Source organism: Athene noctua, chromosome 4, assembly GCF_965140245.1.
Source record: "Athene noctua chromosome 4, bAthNoc1.hap1.1, whole genome shotgun sequence".
Lineage (NCBI taxonomy): Eukaryota > Metazoa > Chordata > Aves > Strigiformes > Strigidae > Athene > Athene noctua.
In genome coordinates, this window is record NC_134040.1 from 23,276,934 (window position 1) to 23,287,955 (window position 11,022).

The window sequence follows — 11,022 nt, forward strand, 5'->3', positions numbered from 1 at the left end:
AAGCCTGTAGCATTGCATGAGGTTGTTTTGACCCCATGTTTAAACTTAGTCTTTAATGGGACTTATATAAATTTATAAAAGTATAGATTGATATCTACAATCAAAAGAATCTGAAAGGTTGTTTCTACTCCTAGACGATGCCTATTTCAGGCAAAATCCTACTCATGCAAAGATTGGATTTAGAGTTTAACTTCAAATTTCTTTAATTTTTTTGCTACCAATGTATGTGACAGAAGTGTCCCCATATTATTCAAGCTACACATTAATTATATGTACGTTGTTTCTGTGGAGAATATAGAGACATTGCTGAGTAAATAATAACAACGTCAGACATGGTGTTTCATCTTTTGAACCTCTAGAAGTTGTTTTTTTTTTTTCACTTTCTAAAAGGAATATCTACCACATAATAAAGGAGAATCCTATTTTTCAAGAACTTAATCTAATCTAATATCAATCATTTTGAGGGCAAAAAAATTCCCCCTCTCCCCCAGTAAAAACAGAAGTACCGATAGACTTTTAAGTGGACTGGATTTTAATGCTTCTTCTGTGATGGTCTGTATAGCTCCCTGTGAAAAGGCGAGAAGTTTGGGTTTCATACCTTTGTTTCTGAAGAGCTTTCCCTACATTTGAATAATGTATTTGGAAAGATATTGCATTTAATCTGCTTCATTGTAGCCAATAAAACTGGAAAAGATTATGAGATAAACTATCCAGTAAGCTGTAAAGAGACCTTTTCAAAACTGGTTATATGATCTTGTTCATCTGTGTTGTGGAGTGAAAATGTCTCTGTACAGTTCATTTGGTGCTAGGATCAAAATGGTTTAGCCAAAAGGACTATTTTTTCCTCACCTTTTGTATTTGTTTACCACTATGATATTTGATAGTAGAAAGCTCTTAAAACATACCATACACAGTGAATGAGAATGATCTAGTGGGTAAAAAACACAGACACTCTTCTGACTCACTATTAAATTGAAGTAGCTAGTTTCCTGCACACACACACACATACTTTATAGATACACAGATTCAATCTCTTTTTCAGCTAGTAAACTAAAACCTTCCCTTGAACTTTTTTTTTTTTTAAATTTTGACAAAAGCTTCCTTTTTTATTTTTCTAAGTCCACAAAGTTATCAGTTAGACAGGAAAGTATAAATAACAAAGCTTTTACTTTCATTTTTGTATAAAGGACATCTTGTTATGAATTTATAGTGTTCTAATCTAAAGCTGCAAAAGTAAAATTGTTTCTAATTAATATACAGAAATGTATAAAGGAAAGTATTTTTTAATATATTTTTATAGTACTTGAACATATGTTTACTAAGATAATTGAGCTAAACCAGACAAAATACATTATGTGTAGGGTTACCTGGACTCCATTGGAAGCAAGGTACTATATATAGTATATGGCAATATATATACATATATATTTATTAGACATTACAATGGCATTACAGAGGCTCTCAAATAAACAAGCAACCACCAAAAATTAAAAATTTATTATTAACACAATTAACTAGCTCTTTATAAATTACATGTTCAAATGTCTGAGAGAGGAGAATAGAACAACTCCATAGGGTTTAACAACAACCCAAAATGCAGAATAAAGCACCATGAGCTAGGGTTTAACGGCAACCCAAAACGCTCTATCACTCACCTGACAAGTGAGGGCTCTCACCCTCGAGGCCCTGCTCAGGGCAGCGTCCCGACCCAAGGCCCCTCGAGGAGTCTCCTTGGGCAGCGTCCTGACCCCAGGGGAGAGTCCTCGACCGCAGCTGCTGCTCCAGGGGACGAGCTCCCAATGGCTCCCCCAGGGGACCCCATTGATCCCCAGGCCCAACCTGACCTGTGGTCAATAGCGGCTCCATTGGCCAAAGGCCCCAACTACCGCGAGGCCCCGAGGACAAAGGCAGCCCCGAGCTGCTGCACCTCAGCAGCCAAGAAGCTCTGCTCTCATCGGGCGGGTGCACCTGCCACACAAATGGTTAAAAATTACTAGACCTATCTTTTCCTTTTGATGTATCTACTAGAAAGATGTAAGAACATGATGTATTCCTTTAATCCAAAGCCTGTCAAAATAAGGGGAATTTAAGACACTGCATTATTTTTCTTGCACAGGTGAAATCAATCCATTTGGCATCTGAAGGTGGTTAATAACTGGAGAAGAAGTTTGAAGAATTCCTTCCCTCTACCACTCCCTGGAAGCACATAGAGCAGATGAATAAGCAGAATAAATGAATGTCTGAGTACACCTTAGAACAGGTGAAACACTCTCAAGTCTTGGGTTAAAATTAGCTTGAACTTTCACTCTATATAAATGCGTGTTAAGAAGAGAAGAAAAACGCAGTTGCAGGTATGGGGAATGACACATGAAGAGGTATGATGCTTAGGCTTCTTCCTGTTCTGTTCTGTTCTGTAATAGTTGTATCACTTGTAGAATTGAAGAGCCACCATCTGCCTGTTTATAAGCAACCAGACCAGGCTTCCCACAGAGCTGACATAGTGGAATTTAACAACAAAATGGATATAAATTTCCGATGAAGTCTAAGCCTTTTAACATTTATTTCAGGACATACCTGGCTCTGAATTGTTTTCTTTTATTTCTTTTTCTTCCTTTTTTTTTTTTTTTCTTCTGACCCACTTTTTTATTTTATGATGCTTTTGTATCCAGCAGTTCAATGTTAGATAAAATAGAAACATAAAAGATAAAACACAAACCCATTACTATTTTTTTTTTTTCTTCAAATGAATCATTGCCATTTAAAACCCAAGCAATTACTCACAATGGCACTGAGTTGTCAATAATCATTCCCTCACTCACTCACTCACTCTTCAGGAGTAACAATCTCCCACTGAAATTAATGACTAAGCTGCAGCTGTTTTCAATGAAAATAAAACCAAGAATGTTTAGCATCAGGGTTGTTATATATCTATTGAAAAAGGAGAAGAAAGAAGAAATGTTAATCAGACAAAAAAACACTACTGATGAAAAATCATCCAGAAAATATATTGGATATCTATCAATAAAAAATAATTTTAAAAATCCCTATAAAATCATCTTTCTCCTGTCTTGCTCTGATACAGATTTTCCCATTTCCTTTGATATGTTTCTGCTGGTTGGGATTAAATGGCCAAAAGATTGGGATTGGGATTAAATGACCATTTTTCTTTTCTAAAGTAATCAAACTCTTGAGAACTGAAGTAAGAGATTTGCAAAAGGCAGACTTTATATTTTCTTGCCTTACAGATAAGTCATCACCATTTTACAAAGGTAGTATCACAGATATTATTTATTGTATAACTATTATTGAATATAATAGTTTGAATCAAGAAATAATTAAGATGGACAGAAGCATAAACATAGTAAATGTTTTCTGCTTTGTCTCTCAGTCATCTATTTGAATGAATGTTCAGTATAACTTTTTCACTATGCAGTTTCAGTGTGCTTACTAAATAAATTATTATAAAAGACAAATATGAAAATCCAACATATGACCTCTTTTATGTATCTGAGAAATGTTAAAATATTTGGGGGGGGGGGGGGATGTATTGTTACATTTCTGAACAACTCATATATTTAGTCAGAAAACAAGTCTAATATTTTAGCAAATGTCAGATTAAATAATTGACTTCCAATTTCTTTTATCACTAGGCAGTGTATATCACAAAGTTCATATAAGTGCAGTCAATATGGGCATATGTACTCCAAAGAAGTAGTAGAAATGTGTTTCTTCTTTCAAATCATTACAAATTACCTAATTTTCTACATATTAAGCTGCTTTCAAAACACTGTTATATTGATTTTTTTAAAAAAATCTGAAAGGTGAACACTTTCATTTAGAAAAAGACTGCACATCTACAATATATAGCTGAACTGAAAGAATCCAAGATTGTTAAGAGAAATAAAAACAGAAGATGTATCTGAGATATGAAAGATAGAGATAAGTTCTGGTAACACTGTCCTAGTTGAATGTAACAGTGGTAATTTCCTCCACAGCATTTTAATAATCTACTATTATTTATGAGTAACTATAGCAATAGTGTTCTGTCAGGCAGTTGTTTTTTCCATTACTGCAGTCTCTCCTGGACATTTTATGATCATCTGTGAAATCAGCTGTATCTGAAAGAAAGCTGTCTGCAGTGAATTTATTTATTGTAAAGTGGTGGCAAGACTTTCTATAAGAAAATAAGAATGAGAACATAAAAGGGATCAATTCACTGAAGAAAACCCATCGTCCTGTGCCAGGCTTGTTGCTGTTTTTAAATGTAAAAATGAAATCTATTTTTCAACAAACAGGCTAACAACAATAAAACTTACATATTTTCAAGTTATTGCCACTGACTTGTTTGACTGACTTGTTCTCATGAAATGGAAAGTAACCTGCAGTTTCCTGCAGTTACACAGACTGAAGAACACATAGAAGACCTAGAAGACCTAGGCTCCTTCAGGACAATGTATGGAGAAGACAACAAGCTGCATTTCCTATCTCAGCCCATTTTTATGAACAAAATACAAGTTACAAAATGGCATTTCAAACCTCTTTGAAATACTGTTTTCTTTTTCTCTCCATAATATCAGTTTTCTAATAAAGTTCTGAATCTTTCCACAGCTTCATTGTATTAAAGTGAAGTTATACGCAGTTCTATGTAATTCTACATAATTCCTTAAAGGGTAACTTTACTTGACCTATTTTTTTCTTGTGTTTGTTATCTCATAGGAAATCTAGATTAGTTCAGTAGAAATAGGTTTCTACTGCCAGCCTTACTACTTTATAATATTACATAAATTAACATGGACTAAAGCACTAGGCAAGGTGAGTAAATTTGGCGTTCTTTTTCACTGTTGTCCTTTTTCACTGATGCAGAATAAAATATACTTAGAATGCTCAAGGAATTGATTTCTTTAGCATGACTGTAAAGCTCTATAAGGATGGAGATTCAATGACTTTTTTTTTTCTTTTTTTCCCATTCCTATTGCTAATTATGCTTAGCATAACAATTTTTATTCCCTAGTACTTAATCTAAATAATATTTGGAAAAAATTCAGCCAATTAACTTTTTGTTATACTTTAAGTGAATTGTTCATGCTTTAGCATTTATAAAGGTATATGACAAAAGGACTTATACACTAAGATTTAGCAATATTAAAAGCCTTATAAATGTAAATTTTTTGTTTACATAGAGAACATGTATTTAAAAATTGATATTTTAAGAAGCTGCAAATATAATGAAAATATAAATAAAATTAGTGTTCAGAAGACCACAGACACTTCAGGAATATTTTTACCAGTATTCTTAATAGCTTATGGACTTGGAGCTGAAGTTTTGTGGATTACCACCAACACTGTACTTTTAATTCTAAAACTGGAACGTGTATACAATGGGATGTACAGGGTAATAGAAACAAATATAAAGGTTAATTAAAATATATACATTAAACTGAATCAGTCTTTTACAGAATCATAGAATCATAAAATCATTTAGGTTGAAAAAGACCCTTAAGATACTTGAGTCTAACTGATAACCTAACAATGCCAAGTCCACCACTAAACCATGTCCCTAAGCACCACATCTACACATCTTTTAAATGCCTTCAGGGATGGTGACTCAACCACTTCACTGGGCAACCTGTTCCAGTGCTTGATAATCTTTTCCATGAAGAAATATTTCTTAATATCCCATCTAAACCTCCCCTGGAGCAGCTTGATGCTGTTTCCTCTTCACCTATAACTTGTTACTTGGGAGAAGGGACCAACACCCACCTCACTACAACCTCCTTTCAGGTAGTTGTAAAGAGTGGCAAGGTCTCCTTTTCTCTAGTTCCCTAAGCTGCTCCTCACAGGACTTGTTCTTTATATTGTTCACCAACTTCATTGCCCTTCGTTGGACACGCTCTAGCACCTTGTAGTGAGGGGCCCAAAACCGAACACAGTATTCAAGGTGCAGCCTCACCAGTGCTGAGTACAGAGCGACAATCAGTTCCCTAGTCCTGCTGGCCACACTATTTCTGATACAAGCCAGGATGCCATTGGTCTTTCTAGACACCTGGCACACTGCCAGCTCCCATGCAGCCAGCTGTTGACCAACACCTGTAGTTTCTTTTCAACCAGGCAGATTTCCATCCACTCTTCTCCCCCAAGCCTGTAGCGTTGCATGGGGTTGTTGTGACCCAAGTGCAAGTGCTCGCTCTTAGCCTTGTTGAATCTTAACAAAGACATTAAGTTATGTGGACACACTGATTCAGAATTGAGTGCTCAAGTTTAAAACAAATTCTGGAAGAGTATGTCCACATAGATGACTGAATGCAGCTTAATATAATTTCTTTAAAAAATTTAATTGGATGCTTTTGTTCAGATTTTTTTGTGTAACAAAACCATAAAACAATAATTGAGATTTTACTCCTATCAGACCTGAAGTGTTCGGAAGTGTGTGTACATATCTATATACATATGCATATTTGTATATATATTTGTGCATATATATATATTTTAGAACATGTGTCAACTGCCATTTGTTATATAACTCCAAAGCATTAATTTCTTTTTGGCAGTGTCTGTCCAGCTAAATAAAGAGCTTCCAGAACATCTACAAGTCACACCTTACCTGAGAAGAAACTAAAATAAATTTATAATAGAGAGAGGTATTAGAAGAGTGAATATCAAAATGAGATATTGGTATTAGTATTTTCTGATTTAACAATAGGCAATTTAGTTATAAACAAACAAAAAAAATCATGAAAGAATGGATAAAACTGAATTAATTTTTCTCATGTCCCACTTCAGTGACTGAACCTGGAAACAGACATTATTTATCTAATTCTGTTTGGGGAGCTTTTTTATTTATGTTTTTTCTTTCTTTATTTTTTATCTTTTTTTTTTTTCTGAATCTATTAACAAAAATTTTGAAAATATATTTGCTTTTTATTTTCATTTTTTGAGGTTTGTTTTGCTTTACTCAGACATTTCATTCTCTCACCAAATTATAACCTGCCACTACTGTATCACTGCTATCCATTTCTCTTTAAAACTTTTTTTATTAAACTTTTGTATAGGACTGACAACTTTGAACTGCCATAGAAACTGGTGCAAAGGATTGTATATGAAAGAGAAGTCAATATTGATATGACAAGCTAGGAGAGATATGCTCATCATTTAAAGATAGATTACACCAGAGAGATTGAAATATGAATCATATATACAGAAAAAGATCCTTCACTGTCCTCCTTACAAATAAATGAAAAATCCTTAAAATATGCTTTTTTTTTTTTTTTTTTTGACTAGGTAAACATTGTATATGTCCTGAGAAATTAGTTTAATAAGGCACTTGATTTTTCATACACCAGATGATGCTAAATTGATGATGCATGCTATTTCTGTCTTGATTTATCTATTTTTTTTTCTATCCTTTATTAAACATGTCTATCTTTAAAATAGAAAATACATAATTTATAAACTTAAGTACTAAAAATTTATATTGGGACAGTAGTAGAATAATCCTTAACAAATGAGAAATATTTATTCTTTCTGTAAAACAAAATTGCATTTCTCCATGTAGAGCTTTTCTATCACAGGTGCATACCTTGTAGCTGTCAGGACCAATGCTTGGGCAGGATATACATCATTCCTGTTCTGGCAGGACTGAAAGTTAACATTATTATTTTCTGTACTGGTACTGATCATGCACCTAATGATGGCTGCAGACAACATCACCTCACTCCAGGGAGGTAATGCCTTGCAAGCACTCCACCCCCATTCTTGGTTCATCCCTGACATCATCTTAAAAGGAGGAAAAGACAACATACATTCAATTTAATCTGTTTATCTAAAAAATATACTGTTAATTAATATTTCAAGTCTACTAATCCAGATTGCATCATTAAATAGAAAAGCCTTATTTATAATTTTCTTTAAAATGCTATACTAAAGTTCCTTCCTAGTACTGGAGGATAGAGAGGAAGTGGAGACAGACTCAGAGGTGCCTACCAAAAGGATGAGGAACAAAAACCAGTTCTAACATAGATTCTAATTAGACATTAGGGAAAAAAAACCCAACATAATGACAATCGTCAAACACAGGCTGCCCAAGAAGGCTGTGGAATCCATGGCCTTGGAGATTTTCAGAATTTGATTCTTCAAGGTCCTGGGCAACCTGACCTAAATTATTCCTGCTTTGAGTGGTGGATTGGATGAAATGACCTTTATCAGTCTTTTTCAACAGATATTATTCTCTGAATTTATTTATACAGTGGTCATTGTCATAACATCTGAATGAAAAAAAAACCCACCACATTTCAGTGGTAAGATGTACATTTTATGCATTTATACTGATATTTTAAAACATCAGGTAGTCTAGAGAAGTAATAATAAGATAGAAGACATGTTATATTCAAATAGATCTTTATAACAAAATAATATATCTCAATCAATAGAATTTATGTCCTCATTTTACAGACTCACTTTCTGGACACAGACCTCAATTTCGCTTAAGTTCAAGTTCTCAAAAATAATTTAAATCAACCTAAAACTAACTCCTTTAATACTATACATAATGTTAAGAATATTTTGGACTTTCTTAAAATAATTATACATTCTATCGTGGTAATAGGAACTACCTGGGATGATAAACACATGGTGCTGCATTAGCAGGTCTGAAAGTGTTTATATCCAAGGTTGTACTTCCTCTAGTTTTTTTGGGTCACCCATAAGGAAAATATGTTTCTGAGTCCTGGTAACTTTGAAAAGCCTTAGAATATAGGAAATAGGAACTGCTGAGTTGTTTAGATCTTATAATGATTATACTGACAAATATTTGAGGGCCATAAAAGTGAAAGAAAGGAGTGAGTGAATTCCAAGTAAAACATCTTCTACACATTTAAAGAATTATTTTTTGTGCCTTTGTAGGAAAAAGAAATACAGAGATAATGATATTAGAAGAAGAAAATAAGAAGTCTATTTGTTAAAATTCAGTGATTTGAAATTCAATTTGTAAAGACACCATAAAATCACAACATTTCACTTTCAGGAGATTTTTTTTTTTTTTTTTGTTAGGGACTGAAATTTCTAGGTGTTTAAATAACAACTAATGTAGTATTAACTCTCTTGATAAATGGAGAAATTAAAACAAAATAAGAATCTTTCCATTAGGAGTGAGAGAGCCCCTTCAGGAGAATTTAATGCACTTTACAAACTTGAGCAGTTGGCCCATGTAAACCTCGTGAGATTCAACAAGGCCAAGTGTAAGGTCCAGCACCTAAGTTGGGACAATCCCCAGTATCAACACAGACTGGAGGATGTATGGATGAGATCAGCCCTGTGGAGGACTTGAGGGTATTGGTGGATGAAAATTAACCATGAGCCAGCAATGTGCTTTTGCAGCCCAGAAAGCCAATCTTATCTTGGGCTGCATCAAAAGAAGCTTGGCCAGCAGGTCAAGGAAGGTGATTCTGCCCCTCTACTCTGCTCTGGTGAGACCCCACATGGACTACTGTGTCCAGCTCTGAGTCCTCAGCACAGAAAATACATGGACCTGTTGGAGCCCATCCAGAGGAGGGCAACGAAAATGATCAGAAGGATTGAACACGCCTCCTATGAGGAAAGGCTGAGAGAGTTGGGATTGTTCAGCCCGGAGACCTTATTGTGGCATTTCAACACTTAAATGGGTCTTATAACAAAGATGAGGACAGATTTTAGTAGGGCCTGTTGCAATAGGACAAGGGATAATGGTTTCATCCTAAAAGAGGGTAGATTCAGACGAGACAAATGAAATTTTTTACAATGAGGGTGGTGAAACACTGAAACAGGTTGCTCAGAGAGGGTAGATCCCTGGAAATATTCAAGGTCAGCTTGGATGAGGCTTTGAGCAACATGATCTTGTTGAAGAAGTCCCTGCTCATTGCAGGTGTATTGGACTAAATGACCTTTGAAGGTGCCTTCCAACCCAAACTCTTCCATGATTCTATGATTCTGTGATTCTTTGGCATTGTCAACAGAGATTCTTGGATATGGAAGAAATTGAGTGACAGATCTTAGAATTCTCATGAATTCTATGTACATCTGCACAAACTAGATAGTGATATCATATAGACAGTGTTGTTAGACAGATACTTGGATGTGAAAATTCTGTTATGTCATTGAAGGGGCTATTGCATTTAATTCTCTACTTTATTACAAGTTGTTTGTCTTATTTTCCAGAATATTTCACTTACATGTACTACTTTTGTCTGTTTGGCTTTATAAGATCACAGATGTCCTTATGTGACAATACTGTCATAGAAAACCAAACAATATTATCTGCTTTCCATGTATCTTCTGATTGATCAATAATTTCAAAAATTGTAATACATCAGAGTAATGTGATTCTCTATAGTTACTTGTGCCATTTGTGATAAGACTCTAAGTGCTGTAAACTGTGTTATTTAATACTGCTGTACCATGTGTATAACTGAAATGATTGTTATCATATCTAGGTATGTCTAGAAATGACATTAATTTTTTATGATAATCAATGTGACTCAAATGGAAAATTATGATTTAAATTGGACAAAATTTAATTCAACAAAAATTTGACAAATATTTGACGTCACATTATTTGTTTGTATAAAATGAGTTACTCCCCCCCTCCCCTTTCATTTTGTTAAATTTGAATAAGGTATTGAACACAAACTCATTTAAGGAAAGGTAGGATTTCCAAGTAGGTGAATATTTACAAGAATAGGTCTGGAACTTGCTCCACTTACATAATTTGCACTTTTGCATTTGATATCTGTTGGTCAGGAACTATATTACATAGATAGGAAGCAAACAAAAGTAGTTAAAATAATATACTGGATAATGTACGGAAGGTAAACAGAGAGCTGGTATTTTTACCCTTAGGACAGCTTTTAAAACATTTTTCATTTTGTTAAACATTCTGTTTGAAAAGTCATGTCTTTTTTTCTTATATGACACTTTTTCTCCAAGTCTCAGATAACCAAACTGGAATTAGAGATTAAAACCAGAAATCATGTATAAATTATTCTGAATTCC